Source organism: Mesoplodon bidens (genome assembly GCF_964165515.1).
Source record: "Mesoplodon bidens genome assembly, contig: HAP1_SCAFFOLD_592, whole genome shotgun sequence".
NCBI lineage: Eukaryota > Metazoa > Chordata > Mammalia > Artiodactyla > Ziphiidae > Mesoplodon > Mesoplodon bidens.
This window is the reverse complement of record NW_027671712.1, coordinates 153895-171225: the sequence shown is the minus strand read 5'-3', so window position 1 is coordinate 171225 and position 17331 is coordinate 153895.

Sequence of the window (17331 nt, the reverse complement as noted above, 5' to 3'; positions counted from 1 at the left end):
CTGCCAATGCAGGGGACATGTGTTCGTGCCCCGGTCTGGGAGGATCCCACATGCCACTGAGAGGCTGGGCCCATGAGCCATGGCTGCTGAGCCTGTGTGTTTGGAGCCTGTGCTCTGCAATGGGAGAGCCCACAATAATGAGAGGCCCGTGTAATGCAAAAAAAAAAAAGAAAAAAGAAAGAAAATTAATGGATGCTGGCAAAGATGTGAAGAAGTGGAACTTCTGTACCCTGTTTTGTACCCTGTAGTAATGGAAAATAGTGTAGCCATTATGGAAAACAGAATGGAGGTCCCCCAAAACTTATTAAGACAACTATCATAAGATCCAGCATTCACTCATTTAGGTTTATATACAAAGGAGATAAAACAAGAATGTCCAAGAGATATCTACAATCTCATGTCCATTGCAGCATTATACACAATACACAACATAGGAAAACTGCCTAGTGTCCATGGGAAGATGAATTAATAAAGAAAATGTGGTGTATACATAGAATGGAATGTCATTCACTCTTTGCAAAAGAAGGAAATCCTGCCATTTGCAGCAACACGAAAGAACTTGGAGGACATTTGTAAGAGTGACATAAGCCAGTCACAGAAGGTCAAAAACTGAAAGAAAACTCCGAGAAGCAGAGAGTAGAAGGGTGGTTCCAAGAGCTGGCAGGAGGTTGACATGGGAAGTCTCTGTTCAATTGATACCATGTGTTATTTGCAAAATGGAACAGTTCTAGACACATGCTGTACAACAAGGTGCATGTAGTCAACAGGACTGACTGGACATTTCAAAACTTGTTAAGACGTTGGATTTCATTGTATGTGTACTTTTACAACAATAAAATATACATATGTAAAATAAATACAAAGTGGAAAAAGGGGAAAAAAAAGAAAAATAAGGAAAGGGAGTCAACAGAGGGAAAGAAGAAAGCAGGAAGGGTCTCGAATGTACACAGGTATCAGGGGATAATGGGAGAGAAGCTCCTCTCCCCAGGCTTTAAAGAAGACATCTCTCCAGAGTTCACTCCAGCAGGAGGGTGATGTCCTTTCTCTTCCCCATTCAACCAGAAGTGCCAACAGCATCCTATGTGTGGCCAAGGCTGTGCTCAGGTGTACACTTTTCCTTGATGTCTAAACCAACCACCCCTGACTCCCCATGGCTCAGGTGCCCTTCCTGTATCTCCTTCCACTTCTCTAAAGCATTTCCCTCTTCAAGTCCAGCCCGAGGCTCCAATCCTTTCCTCACACGTGGGGTCCACTAGGCGGGTCTCTGAGTTATTAAGAGCCTCCCTGTGAGTAGCAGGCACTGAATCGCACACCAGGGTTCCCCTCAGCACCATCAGCAAACTACCACCTAGGGACTGAGGATTTCTAGAACAACTTTACTCATACACAGTCTCTTGGGTAAACAAGTGACATTTTACAATCAAGCATTTTCAGTGTTTTCTTTGGTGGGGAAAATATTGACACATATATGGCAATCATATTCTATTAAACTATGTATTTCTCAAAGGACTCACTATCGAAAAAAATTTTTATATATAACTTTCCATGTTTTAATTGACTTTATTCCCAGTCTTATTTGCTTGCAAAAGCCTTCAGAAAATACCAAGAACCTACTTCATCTGGCAGTTTGCACAGCAACAGGAGTGGAGATGCTCTTGTCACACTGCTTGGTTTCTCTATCCCACCTGGCAAAGCACAACCTCCTCTCCAACCTCCTGGGAAGGGAGCCAGTGCCCACCCTGAGCTCAGTTCCTGGGGTAGATCTCTTGCTTCTGTCTTCACTGTATGCAGTGTTTCTTGCCCAGCACACAGAAACAGGGCCGGCACAAGTGATGGAAGACAGACTTTCCACAGGAGAAGGACATTTCGTTTCCTTAGCACAGAATCCGATAGTGAATATTAGCCTCAAAGGAGAAAGGTGGAATGAATTTCCTCCATCTACTCCTGGAGGCCCCTTCTTTCTCGGGCTCCTCCAGAACTGGGTGTGGCATGTGGGTACAAGCATGGGCTCCCTGCAAAAAGATGGAGGTCTGCCAAGCACTAGGTGCTTCAGCTAAGGGGCAGGACTCATCCCGAGGCTCTAATAGGAAACATTTAGAATGAGGGAAGTCCAGATAGATTTATCATAACCATTCAGAATGCTATGACACGTACTAAGAGATGAGATTTCTTATTAAATGAAGTTGTAATTGACCCAGGAGTAGGGATGCTGAAACCCAGTTTTGTTCACTAAGAATCCAGCCATGGAGCAACTAAGCCCGTGCACCACAACTACTAAGCCTGTGCTCTAGAGCCCGCAAGTCACAACTACTGAGCCCACGTGCCACAACTATTGAAGCCCATGCACCTAGAGCCCATGCTCTGGAACAACAGAAGCCACCGAAATGAGAAGCCCACACAGTGCAACGAAGACTCAACACAGCCAAAAGAAAAAAAAAAGAATCCAGTAAACATTTGCCTGGGTGGTGATAGGATTTGTTTTCCAGGTTAAATGAGGCTCAATTGGTATAAAACCAATGCACACCCTGAAAGTGTACGGTTTATTTACTTTTATATCCACACCCATTCATGATGCAGTGGTGATGGGAATATTTTTTAGAAAGTTGGCACCAGTAACAGTGATGTTTAGGGGAACATAAATCAAGGCAAACACAACACAAAATGTTCACATACACACACAGAATCATCCCACTCATTTCACATACAGACACACCCAGTCTCATTCACACAAACCTACACCACCTAACCGTAATACAGCTTCTTCCTGGGACTATAGTAATTGGTCACATTACTTGTAAATCACTTTCTATCACCAGGGCCCCTACTCTCTTTCCCAGAACAAATTTGGAATCAGTTTGCCCTCTACACTAAAACCAGCAAGAATGTCCCACTTTCTCATCTTCAAAGTTCTTCCTCCCCAAGTGACTGATTCCGGAATACATACTGTTTACACGTTCTGTGAAGGCCACCTGCAATTAAAGAAGAGAAAACACTATGAGGATAAGATCACAGTGATGCTCAGGTCTTTTGTTCATTTGCTGACAGTAGAAAACCTCATAAGAAACAGTGGTCCAGGGAACCCAGCAAGGGTTACCAGAGCAAACCTACTCAGGCTGAAAGGCAAGAACTTTGCTGGGAGGATGGAACTTCCAAGCCCATTTAGGTTGGAAATTACAGAATTCTTTGCCTAGAGGAAAAATCGCTGCAGGAGAGAGAGCTCCATACTCTACAGGCTGTAATGGATGCTGTCAATTTTAATGTCCTGTGGAATCAGGCACCATGAGTTGGTAATAGACTCTCACTCCACATTCTCCCAACCAAGCGACTCTATGTATCTGGAAGGAGTACCCTCAAATATTCATAACTGAATTCTATTGAAAGAGAAATAAAGCAATATTTCTATCTCAGACTAGAAAAAATCCAGCTAACCTTGATTTTCCACGGAGGCTTTTCTTCTCTCCTATCACGGTGCAGGTCATCCGCCACATAGTGAGGGAGAGCTGGAGGGACACAGACTAACTGTCAGGACACTGGTGCTGCGACTCAGGAATTACTCAGGGGCTTTCTTCTCGATGAGGACATGGGGTGGTGTGTATGGATGTGGGAGGTTAGTAAGTGTGGGCTGAGCTGGTGTTGGGCCATCCTCTTTGGGGGATGAAGGAAGGCAAAGGACAAGAGGAAGGAACTTAAAATAGAGCTTTGGCTTTCTAGCTAAGGGGAGCCTAATCAGAAGGGAAGGGTCGATCTAAAAAATGGTAAACACTAAAATGCATGCTCTGTTTCAATGACACAGACCCATGACCCACCCTGCCTCTTTTGAGCTTCTGCTAAATTGCCACTGTCTCTTGATTTTTCCCAGATCACTCTTTCCCCAGCATCCACAATGCCAGCTACTGCATTTATCATGTCTTCTAATGTATAATATTTTATACTTGATTAACAACAACCTCTATTAAAGGACTGAATTCAATCCTAGACAAAATATGCTATATTTATTCACTAATCACTTGTCTTAAAGAAAATCAAATACACAAGATTTGACAAAACTGAAATCCTACCATTTAGATACAGCCACTCTCAATCGTGTCATATTTTTCTCCCAATCTTTGTTTTTCATACAATGTATGTATGCCCCCTGAGTCAGGGGCTGTCCATACTCTAGGGAGCTGTTCCATAAGTGGGACACTTCGTTATGAAGAGGGAGCCCGGACTGAGCACAGCCTGTCTCTAACCCAGCTGTGCAGGAGAAGTGTACAGGCTAACAGTCAGGTTCCACTTTGAGTCCTTGGGTGTGGGCTACAGGAATTGACCAATTCTAAGGCTTATGGTAATGTTATCCAATACAATAAAATAGCTCCCTGATTCTTATCTGCTTTTGGCCTTGTTTAAGCAATGACACCAGCACTGACAGATATGACCTCTACTGTATACATGGGGTCTCACACCTCTCAGAATCTGGGAGCTGACCAGGAGAATGCAGGTCCTGAGGTGAATTTCACATTAATGACTGTGCCAAAGTCAACTGATAAGTCCACCCATAGCTGCCCTGGATTATGTGACCACTAAGGCCACCTGATGGGCAAGGTCTGGACCTTTGGAGATTCTAGGACTTCCAGCCAAGGATACGGATGCAGGGACTCCCTTGCTCCATGACTGAGGACCCCTTGGCTGAGTGGTAAGTGCAGGTCAGGGATCCAGAGCATCCATACTGGGACCCACACCTGGGTTCTCAGTATGGCTTTTCCACTTAGGAGGTCAAGAGCTTAGAACATTTATCTCTGCACCATCTCCTTCTGAGGAAAAGGAATATTAAACAAATCTGGGCAACAGCTGTGTTGAGGGAAGAGCATGCAAACAACTTCACAAAACAAGTTAGGGTCCTGTGCCTGAGCTAACCTTAGGTACTTCAAAATTACTCGGTGTCTTAGCCACTTTGAGCAGATGAAAGTAATATTAGAGTTAGAAGTAACTTGTCCCAATTCCCTTATTCTGGAATACAGAAACAAAAAGCTACAGCAGAGGAAGCCTCATAAACACACAGCACCTGCCTGGGTTTACCCCAGCCTTGGAAGAACTGGGAAGGATAAGAACAAGGCAGGCCTGAGGAAAGGTCAGAGGTTAGGCAGGACTGGGGTGTGGGGAGCAGGAGCAGGGCTGTCTGGACGGAGCAGTGGGTTGTAAGAAGAGCAGTGACCCTGGGTCCTGCTGCCCTGAGTCTCTGTCCTGGGCCTGGTCAACCCCAGGAGACCAGGTCAGCAGGGCTGTGAAAGCAAGTGTGTGAAGAAGCCCAGCAGCCCCTTCACACAGCCCTCTAGAATTTCTGCTGCCCATGGAGGGTGTCTAGGGCAGCTGGACGTGGACCCCTCTGAAATGGAAGCATGTCAGCATATCAGCCTTGTGGAACTGCAGAGAGTGAGATGAGCTCAAGGAGACTGAGCACATGCAATGATCCCAGAGCACGTGTTCTGTGACTCATCCATCTCTGGGTCTGTCCTTAATAAGAGGAACAAACAGTGAGCACAAAACATGAGGTGAAGCCACAAGCCCTGAAAGTGCAGAGGGAGACAGTTCACTTCTCATCCACCACCTCACCCTTTCTAGAAGAACTTGGTCTCAAGTTTCAAGGGCCCATGAGAGTTTTGATGCACAGGTTCTGTCCATCATAGGTCAATATGCAAAAGAAAACAAACTCTCCTGTGCACAATATCCTAGATGTGCTAACCAGAAAACAAACTTCCATATTAGGCAGTGACAAGCACAAGAAAGAGCAGCTCATGTGCAAAAGATCAGTGTTGATGAGCAAATCAAGAAAAGGTGATTATAGAGCACAGTCACGTCTAAGGACACAATTTCTCTCTATTGTATCATTAAAATGTGAAAAAAACAAGTCAGAACTCTACACATATTTCATTCTTCTTTCTGATTTCATATCCACCTTCCTCAGTCTCCAAAGCAGGAGATATAACCCTAAAGTTCCAGGAACCCTCTGCCATTAGATCCTACCTAAGTGTTGTTCCTACCTGTATCCTTTTCTTTATCACGGCCACAAATGCTATTCAAAGTCAATTCTGTAGAAACACGAACATGAATTTACAAGTCTTATGGATACATTTAAAATGTGACTAATGTGACTGAGTAATGGGATATTTTATTTTCTTTTATTTTAATACACTTAGTTAATCATTGATTGAATTAAATAAATTATAACAGGCACATCTAGCTAGTGGCTACCACAGTGTAATAAACAACCCTCTCTCTCTCTCTCTCCATATATATATATATATATATGTGTATATATATATATAAAGTATATGGAGGATGTTACCACCGCTCGCCTGGTTATTCCCCTCTGTATGGTCTACCCATTCAAGATGGCTGTTTGCTGATGGTTTACCAAAGGAAAAACCTCTGCCCCGTGAAGTACTTAGCCCAAGGGGTAAGAGGGATGCGTCCCTTTGCTGGTTTCCCTGGTAACCGATGAGCCCATCTGCTGTCAATGCCCCCTTTAACTGGTAGCCTGCCTATTCCGCCCAGAGAGAAGCATGCTGCTACTGCTGCTGCTGCGTTCTGCCTGCCATCGGCTATCTACAGTGGGATGTCTCTCCAGCACTACATTGCTTCTGACGTGAAAGATCTCCCATCTATTAAACCATGAATGTCTCTGTCCCTGACTTCGGGCTCTTTCCTTAGCCCTGAGGGTGATCAAGTACAGGGCTTGCAGGCATGAGAGGTGCGGCCCAACACCTTCTGCAGGGCAGTTTGCTGGCCAGATTTGATGATTCATTTGTAGGTGTTTCCTAGGCTCATGCACACTTGCCAGGCACTCATGAGACCTTGGGGACACTGAAACAGTAATGTCAACACCCAGATCCTAGAGGAATTCCCGACAGGTGTTCCACTTGAGGGGAGAGGTAATGAGCATGGCCCAGTGCACCTGTGCTAGACATAATCGGCGAGCAGGTGCAGAAGGGAGGGAGGGACATTCACTCACTTCATGAGGCCATCCTTCTCACCACTGGCTCTGAAAAATCCAGGGAAGGAAGGCACAAAATGCCCTTAGAAGGTAAATGGCCTGTACACTGAAAACTACAAACCACTGCTGAAAGAATTAAACAAGGAACAAATCATTGAAATGACATATCATATTCATAGACTGGAGACTTATTATTGTTGACATTTCTACACTACCCAAAGGTAAGTATAAATTCATTGTAATACCTATCAAAATCCCAATGTCATTATCAAAGAAATAGAAAAAAAAATCCTAAAGTACATATGGAACCATAAGGACTCCAAACAGACATCACAATCCTGAGAACAAAGGACATAGATGGAGGCTTCTCACTTCCTGACTTCAAAACACATTACAAAGCCACAGGAATCAAAACTGTACGGTACTGACATAGAAACAGATACATAGGCCTAAAGACCAGAATAAATAACCCCCAAGAAAACTCATAGATACATGGCCAAATGAAATTCACCAAGCTTCTAAGACAACAAATAGGGAAAGTATAGCTTTTTCAACAGTCAATAGGATGAAAATATAACTTACAGAAAGATTACAAACATATATCAGAAAAGGAGCTAATATACAAAACATCAAAGAAAAACACTACAACTCAAATGCAAACTAAGTTAAAAAATTAAAAAGGGCAAATAACTGGGTTCAGAAATGTGCAAAGACTTAAATAAGACATTTCCTGAAAAAGACATACAAATGGCTAACAAATATAGGAAAAGGTTCTCAACCTCACTAATCATCAGGGCAATGCAAATCAACACTTCATACCTGTTAGGCTGTGTATTATAAAGAAAATAATTAACAGTTTAAGGCCAAGATGTGGGGAATTGGAAACTTTGTACACTGCTGGTGGGAATGTAAAATGGTGCCGCTATTATGAAAAAGAGTATGGGGGTTCCTTATAAAATTATAAACAGAAATATCATATGATTCAGCAATCACAGTTCTGGGTATATATCCAAAGGAAATTAAATCAGTATCACAATGAGATGAACATAGGTTCATTGCAGCATTCTACACAATAGCCTAGATATGCAACCCACTTCACAAAAGAAGTAAGTGTCCTGTGCCTGAGCTAACCTTAGGTACTTCAAAACAACTCTGTAAGTCTCTTAGCCCCTTAGAGAGGATGAAAGCAATATTAGAGTTAAAAGTAACTTGTACCAATTCCCTTAGTCTAGAATGCTGAAACAAATGTTCTACAGCAGAGGAAGCCTCATAAACACACAACTCCTGCCAGGGTTTACCCCAGCCTTGGAAGAACTGGGAAGGATAAGACCAAGGCAGGCCTGAGGAAAGGTCAGAGGGTAGGCAGGACTGGGGAGTGGGGAGCAGGTTCAGGGCTGTCTGGACGGAGCAGTGTGTTGTAAGAAGAGCAGTGACCCTGGGTCCTGCTGCCCTGAGTCTCTGTCCTGGGCCTGGTCAATTCCAGGAGACCAGGTTAGCAGGGCTGTGAGAGCCAGTGTGTGAAGAAGCCCAGCAGCCCCTTCACACAGTCCTCTAGAATTCCTGCCGGCCATGAAGGGTCTTTAGGATCAGCTGGACGTGGACCCCTCTCAAATGGAAGCATGTCAGCACATAAGCCTTGGGAGGTGCTGAGGCTGAAATGAGGAGACTGAGCACATGTTGTGATCCCAAGGCATGTGTTCTGTGACTCATCCACCTCTGGGAGTGCAGTTTCCTTGAGGAATAAACAGTGAGGACAAACGTAAGGTGAAGCTACAAGTCCTGAAAGTGTAGAGGGAGAGAGTTCAACTCTCATCCACCACCTGACACAAAGTATAAGAACTTGTTCTCCAGTGTCAAGTGACTATGAGAGTTTTGTTCCCACTAGGACATGGCCATCATACGTGAATGTAAAAAGGAAACCAAAATCCTTGGTGCAAAATACCCTCCAGGTACCGAACAGAAACGAACCTTTCATTTTTGGCAGTGACAAAGCAATGAAAGAGTAGTCTTGTGAGAAAGAAAATTTCTGAATGGCAAAGCATGAAAAGAAGCACAGTACAGTCAAAGGACATGGACACAATAACTCTATTATATCATTAAAGTTTGGAAAGAACAAATCAGAATTCTACACGTATTTCCTTCTTCTTCCTGATTTCATATTCACCTTCCTTAGTTTCTAAAGAACCGGGTGGAACCCAAGTGTTCTAGGAATTGTCTCGCTTTAGATCCTACCTGAGAGTTGTTCCCTATGTGAATCGTCCTCAGCATCACTGCTATGTATGCTCTCCAAGATCCATTCTGTAAAAACACAACCATGAGCATAAAGTTATTATACAAGTTGACGCACCCATTTCTCCTACTCGACTTGCTGGCTCACACAGCATCACCCTGGTCTTCCCTCCAGGTTCTCAGACCTCCCCTGTGCTCTGTGCAGACAGAGTCCTTCAATAAGATCTTGATCACAGTTGAAAATTTCAAATGAGGGAGAGATGCTGAGAAAATCACCTTTCGACCCCTCACTTCTATAGACCCATTTATAGCTTTCACCGTCAACCTTACCAACCTGAAATTCCAGATGGTACAGACACACTTGAAACATGGCTAGTGTGACCAAGCACTTGTGTGGTTTTTGCATTTTTTAATAGAATGAGTTAATTATTGTTTGAACTAAATTAATTATAAATAGACACATTTGGTTCGTGGCTACCACACTGGGAAGCTCAGCTGTAAGAAATCCAAAGATGAGAAAGAGGCAACCAGCCACCCCTCTCCTGGTTGTTCTTTACTGCAGAAAATTTGATGGCCTGATCTGATCATTTGTATGTAGGTATATCTTGGGCTCTTGGACCCACGCCACACATTGGGAGACTCCTTGTGGACACTGAAGTAGTACAGTCAACACTCAGATTCAAAAGGAATTCCCAGCAAGGGGCCCACTTGTAGACAGAGGTGAAGGGCATGGCCCAGTACACCTGTATTAGACATAATCAGAGAGTAGGTGCAGAGGGGAGGGAGGGATTTCACTCTCTCCGTGAGTCCATCCTTCACACCCCTGAATCTAGAAGACGTGAGGAAGGCAGTGGAAAAGGCCCCGTAGGAGGTGACAAATTTGTATACTAAAAACTACAGGACATTGCAGAAAGAAATTAAAGAAGAGACAAGTAAAGGGAATGACATACCATGTTCTTAGACTGGATTATTAAATACTGTTGGCATTTCTATACTACATAAAGTGATGTACACATATATCGCAACAACCCACAAAATTCCATGTCATTATTATAGAAGTGGACAGAATCCTAAAGTACATATGGAACCCCCACAAGTAGAGAAAACAATCTTGAGAGCAAAGAGCAATGATGGAGATTAACACTTCCTGAACTCAAAACACATAACAATGCCACAGTAGTCAACACAGTCTGCTAGTGGCATCAAGACAGTGAGATAGACCAATGAAATATAATAGACAGACCCCAAATAAATGCACATATATATGGCCAACTGATCTTGGCCAAGGTTCTAAGATTACCAAGTGAAGAAAGGATAGTCTGTTCAACAATCAACAGCATGAAAAGGCAACCTATAGGATGAGAGGAAATATGTGTAAAACTTGTATCTGAATAAGGGACCAATATCCAGAATATATAAGAAACTACTACAAGTCAATTTCAGAAAAAGAGCGGGCAAATAACTGAGTTTAAAAATGGGTAAAAAGCTTCATTAGACATTTCTCCATAAAGACATACAAGTGGTCAATCTACATATGAAAATTTGCTCAACATCGCTAAGCATCAGGGAAATGGAAATCAAGCCACAAGGAGATATCACTCACACCTGTTAGGATGTGTATTATAAAAAGACAATTAGGGATTCCCTGGTGGCACAGTGGTTTAGAGTCTGCCTGCCAATGCAGGGGACAAGTGTTAGTGCACTGGTCTGGGAGGATCCCACATGCCGCTGTGCGGTTGGGCCCATGAGCCATGAGCCTGTGCGTTTGGAGCCTGTGCTCTGCAACGGGAGAGCCCACAACAATGAGAGGCCCGTGTACTGAAAAAAAAAAAAAAAAAAGACAAGAAAAGAAAAAAGAAAAAAGAAAGAAAATTAATGGATGCTGGCAAAGATGTGAAGAATTGGAACTCCTGTACCCTGTTTTGTACCCTGTCGTAATGTAAAATGGTGTAGCCATTATGGAAAACAGAATGGAGGTCCCCCCAAAATTATTAAGAGAACTATCATAAAATCCACAATCACACATTTAGGTTTATATATAAAGGAGATAAAACAAGAATGTCCAAGATATATCTACAATCTCATGTCCATGGCAGCATTATACACAATACACAACATAGGAAAACTGCCTGGTGTCCATGGGAAGATGAATTAATAAAGAAAATGTGGTGTAAACATACAGTGGAATGTCATTCAGTCGTTGAAAAAGAAGGAAATCCTGCCATTTGCAGCAACACGAAAGAACTTGGAGGACATTTGTAAGAGTGACATAAGCCAGTCACAGAAGGTCAAAAACTGAAAGAAAACTCCGAGAAGCAGAGAGTAGTAGGGTGGTTCCAAGAGCTGGCAAGAGGTTGACATGGGAAGTCTGTGTTCAATGTTTAGCATGTGTTATTTGCAAAATGCAAAAGTTCTAGACACATGCTGTACAACAAGGTGCATGTAGTCAACAGGACTGCCTGGACATTTCAAAACTTGTTAAGATGTTGGATTTCATCGTATGTGTACTTTTACAACAATAAAATACACATATGTAAAATAAATACAAAGTGGAAAAAGGGGAAAAAAGAAGAAAAATAAGGAAAGGGAGTCAACAGAGGGAAAGAAGAAAGCAGGAAGGGTCTCGAATGTACACAGGTATCAGGAGATAATGGGAGAGAAGCTCCTCTCCCCAGGCTTTAAAGAAGACATCTCTCCAGAGTTCACTCCAGCAAGAGAGGGATGTCCTTTCTCTTCCCCATTCAACCAGAAGTGCCAATAGCATCCTAAGTGTGGCCCAGGCTGTGCTCAGGTGTACACTTTTCCTTGATCTCTAAACCTAACACCCCTGACTCCCCATGGCTCAGGTGCCCTTCCTGTATCTCCTTCCACTTCACTAAAGCATTTCCCTCTTCAAGTCCAGCCCGAGGCGCCAAACCTGTCCTCACACGTGGGGTCCACTGGGCGGGTCTCTGAGTTCTTAAGAGCCTCCCTGTGAGTAGCAGGCACTGAATCACACACCAGGGTTCCCCTCAGCACCATCAGCAAACTACCACCTAGGGATTGAGGATTTCTAGAACAACTTTACTCATACACAGTCTCTTGGGTAAACAAGTGACATTTTACAATCAAGCATTTTCAGTGTTTTCTTTGGTGGGGAAAATATTGACACATATAAGGCAATCATATTCTATTAAAGTATGTATTTCTCAAAGGACTCACTATCGAAAATAAATTTTTAACTATAACTTTCCATGTTTTAATTGACTTTACTCCCAGACTTGTTTGCTTGCAAAAGCCTTCAGAAAATACCAAGAACCTACTTCATCTGGCAGTTTGCACAGCAACATGAGTGGAGATGCTCTTGTCACATTGCTTGGTTTCTCTGTCCTACCTTGCAAAGCACAACCTCCTATCTGCCCTCCTGGGATGGGAGACAGTGCCCACCCTGAGCTCAATCCCTTGGGTAGATTTCTTGGTTCTGTCTTCACTGTATGCAGTGTGTCTTGCCCAGCACACAGAAACAGGGCCGGCACAAGTGATGGAAGACAGACTTTCCACAGGAGAAGGACATTTCGTTTCCTTAGCACAGAATCCGATAGTGAATATTAGCCTCAAAGGAGAAAGGTGGAGTGAATTTCCTCCATCTACTCCTGGAGGCTCCTTCTTTCTCGGACTCCTCCAGAACTGGGTGTGGCATGTGGGTACAAGCATGGGCTCCCTGCAAAAGGAAGGAGGCCTGCCTAGCACTAGGTGCTTCAGGTAAGGGGGGAGGACTCATCCCGAGGCACTAATAGGAAACAGTTAGAATGAGGGAAGTGGCAGAGAGATGTATCATAACCATTCAGAATGCTATGAGACCTACTAAGAGATGAGATTTCTTATTAAATGAAGTTGTAATTGACCCAGTAGTAGGGATGCTGAAACCCAGTTTGGTTCATTAAGATACCAGCCATGGGGCAACTAAGTCCGTGCACCACAACTACTAAGCCTGTGCCGTAGAACCTGCAAGTCACAACTACTGAGCCCACGTGCCACAACTATTGAAGCCCATGCACCTAGAGCCCGTGCTCTGGAACAACAGAAGCCACTGAAATGAGAAGCCCGCACACTGCAACGAAGACACAACACAGCCAAAAAATAATAATAATGATAATCCAGTAAACATTTGCCTGGGTGGTGATAGGATTTGTTTTCCAGGTTAAATGAGGCTCACTTGGTATAAAATCAATGCACACACTGAAAGTATACAGTTTATTTACTTTTATATCCATACCCATTCATGATGCAGTGGTGATGGGAATAATTTTTAGAAAGTTGCCACCAGTAACAGTGATGTTTAGGGGAACATAAATCAAGGGAAACACAACACAAAAAGTTCACTTACACACACAGAACCATCCCACTCATTTCACATACAGACACACCCAGTCTCATGCACACAAACCTACACCACCTAACCGTAATACAGCTTCTTCCTGGGACTATAGTAATTGGTCACATTACTTGTAGATCACTTTCTATCACCAGGACACCTACTCTCATTCCCAGCACAAATTTGGAATCAGTCTGCCCTCTACACTAAAACCAGCAAGAATGTCCCACTTTCTTATCTTCAAAGTTCTTCCTCCCCAAGTGACTGATTCCACAATACATACCGTTTTCACGTTCTGGGAAGGCCACCTGCAATTACAGAAGAGAAAACACTATGAGGATAAGATCACAGTGATGCTCAGGTCTTTTGTTCATTTGCTGACAGTAGAAAACCTCATAAGAAACAGTGGTCCAGGGAACCCAGCAAGGGTTATCAGAGCTAAACCTACTCAGGCTGAAAGGCAAGAACTTTGCTGGGAGGATGGAACTTCCAAGTCCATTTAGGTTGGAAATTACAGAATTCTTTTCCTAGAGGAAAAATCGCTGCAGGAGAGAGAGCTCCGTACTCTACAGGCTATAATGGATGCTGTCAATTGTAATGTCCTGTGGAATCAGGCTGCATGAGTTGGTAATAGACTCTCACTCCACATTCTCCCAACCAAGGGAATTGTATGTATCTGGAAGGAATACCCTCAAATATTCATAACTTAATTCTATTGAAAGAGAAATAAAGCAATATTTCTATCTCAGACCAGAAACAATCCAGCTTACCTTGGGGATCCACGGAGGCTTTTCTCCTGTCCTATCATGGTGCAGGTCATCCGCCACATACTCAGGGAGAGCTGGAGGGACACAGAGTAACTGTCAGGACACTGGTGCTGCGGCTCAGGAATTACTCAGGGGCTTTCTTCTCGATGAGGACATGGGGTGGTGTGTATGGATGTGGGAGGTTAGTAAGTGTGGGCTGAGCTGGTGTTGGGCCATCCTCTTTGGGGGATGAAGGAAGGCAAAGGACAAGAGGAAGGAAATGAAAACAGAGCTTTGGCTTTCTAGCTAAGGGGAGCCTAATCAGAAGGGAAGGGTCGATCTAAAAAATGGTAAACACTAAAATGCATGCTCTGTTTCAATGACACAGACCCATGACCCATCCTGCCTCTTTTGAGCTTCTGCTAAATTGCCACTGTCGCTTGATTTTTCCCAGATCACTCTTTCCCCAGCATCCACAATGCCAGCTACGGCATTTATCATGTCTTCTGTTGTATGATATTGTATACTTGATTAACAGCAACCTCCATTAAAGGACTGAATTCAATCCTAGACAAAATATGCTATATTTATTCACTAATCACTTGTCTTAAAGAAAATCAAATACACAAGATTTGACAAAATTGAAATCCTACCATTTAGATACAGCCACTATCAATCGTATCATATTTTTCTCCCAGTCTTTGTTTTCTATACATTGTACGTATGCCCACTGAGTCAGGGGTTGTCCATACTCTAGGGAGCTGTTCCATAAGTGGGACACTTCGTTATGAAGAGGGAGCCCGGACTGAGCACAGCCTGTCTCTAACCCAGCTGCGCAGGAGAAGTGTACAGGCTAACAGTCAGGTTCCACTTTGAGTCCTTGGGTGTGGGCTACAGGAATTGACCAATGCTAAGGCTTATGGTAATGTTATCCAATACAATAAAATAGCTCCCTGATTCTCATCTGCTTTTGGCGTTGTTTAAGCAGTGACACCAGCACTGACAGATATGACCTCTACTGTATACATGGGGTCTCACACCTCTCAGAATCTGGGAGCTGACCAGGAGAATGCAGGTCCTGAGGTGAATTTCACCTTAATGACTGTGCCAAAGTCAACTGATAAGTCCACCCATAGCTGCCCTGGATTCTGTGACCACTAAGGCCACCTGATGGGCAAGGTCTGGACCTTTGGAGATTCTAGGACTTCCAGCCAAGGATACGGATGCAGGGACTCCCTTGCTCCATGACTGAGGACCCCTTGGCTGAGTGGTAAGTGCAGGTCAGTGATCAAGTGCATCCACATTGGGACCCACCCCTGGGTCCTCAGTATGGCTTTTCCACTTAGGAGGTCAAGAGCTTAGAACATTTATCTCTGCACCATCTCCTTCTGAGGAAAAGGAATATTAACCAAATCTGGGCAACAGCTGTGTTGAGGGAAGAACATGCAAACAACTTCACAAACAAATAAGGGTCCTGTGCCTGAGGTAACCTTAGGTACTTCAAATCAACTCCGTAAGTCTCTTAGCCCCTTAGAGCGGATGAAAGCAATATTAGAGTTAAAAGTAACTTGTCCCAATTCCCTTAGTCTGGAACACGGAAACAAAATTCTACAGAAGAGGAAGTCTCATAAACACACAGCACCTGCCAGGGTTTACCCCAGCCTTGGAAGAACTGGGAAGGATAAGACCAAGGCAGGCCTGAGGAAAGGTCAGAGGGTAGGCAGGACTGGGGAGTGGGGAGCAGGGGCAGGGCTGTCTGGACGGAGCAGTGGGTTGTAAGAAGAGCACTGAACCTGGGTCCTGCTGCCCTGAGTCTCTGTCCTGGGGCTAGTCAACCCCAGGAGACCAGGTCAGCAGGGCTGTGAAAGCAAGGGTGTAAAGAAGCCCAGCAGCCCCTTCACACAGCCCTCTAGAATTTCTGCCGCCCATGGAGGGTCTCTAGGGTAGCTGGACGTGGACCCCTCTGAAATGGAAGCATGTCAGCACCTCAGCCTTGGGGAAGTGTAGAGGCTGGGATGAGCTCAAGGAGACTGACCACATGCAGTGATCCCAGAGCACGTGTTCTGTGACTCATCCATCTCTGGGACTGTCCTTTACAAGAGGAACTAACAGTGAGCACAAAATATGAGGTGAAGCCACAAGTCCTGAAAGTGCAGAGGGAGACAGTTCACTTCTCATCCACCACCTCACCCTTTCTAGAAGAACTTGGTCTCAAGTTTCAATGGCCCATGAGAGTTTTGACCCACAGGTTCTGTCCATCATAGGTCAATATGCAAAAGAAAAAAACTCTACTGTGCACCATACCCTAGATGTGCTAACCAGAGCACAAACTTCCATATTAGGCAGTGACAAGCACAAGAAAGAGCAGCTCATGTGCAAAAGATCAGTTTAGATGAGCAAATCAAGAAAAGGTGATTATAGAGCACAGTCACGTCTAAGGACACAATTTCTCTCTATTGTATCATTAAAATGTGAAAAAAACAAGTCAGAACTCTACACATATTTCATTCGTCTTTCTGATTTCATATCCACCTTCCTCAGTCTGCAAAGCAGGAGATATAACCCTAAAGTTCCAGGAACCTTCTGCCATTAGATCCTACCTAAGTGTTGTTCCTACCTGTATCCTTTTCTTTATCACGGCCACAAATGCTATTCAAAGTCAATTCTGTAGAAACACGAACATGAATTTACAAGTCTTATGGATACATTTAAAATGTGACTAATGTGACTGAGTAATGGGATATTTTATTTTCTTTTATTTCAATACACTTAGTGAATCATTGATTGAATTAAATAAATTATAACAGGCACATCTAGCTAGTGGCTACCACAGTGTAATAAACAACCTCTCTCTCTCTCTCTCCATATATATATATATACCCATTCAAGATGGCTGTTTGCTGATGGTTTACCAAAGGAAAACCTCTGCCCCGTGAAGTACTTAGACCAAGGGGTAAGAGGGATGCGTCCCTCTGCTGGTTTCCCTGGTAACCGATGAGCCCATCTGCTGTCAATTCCCCCTTTAACTG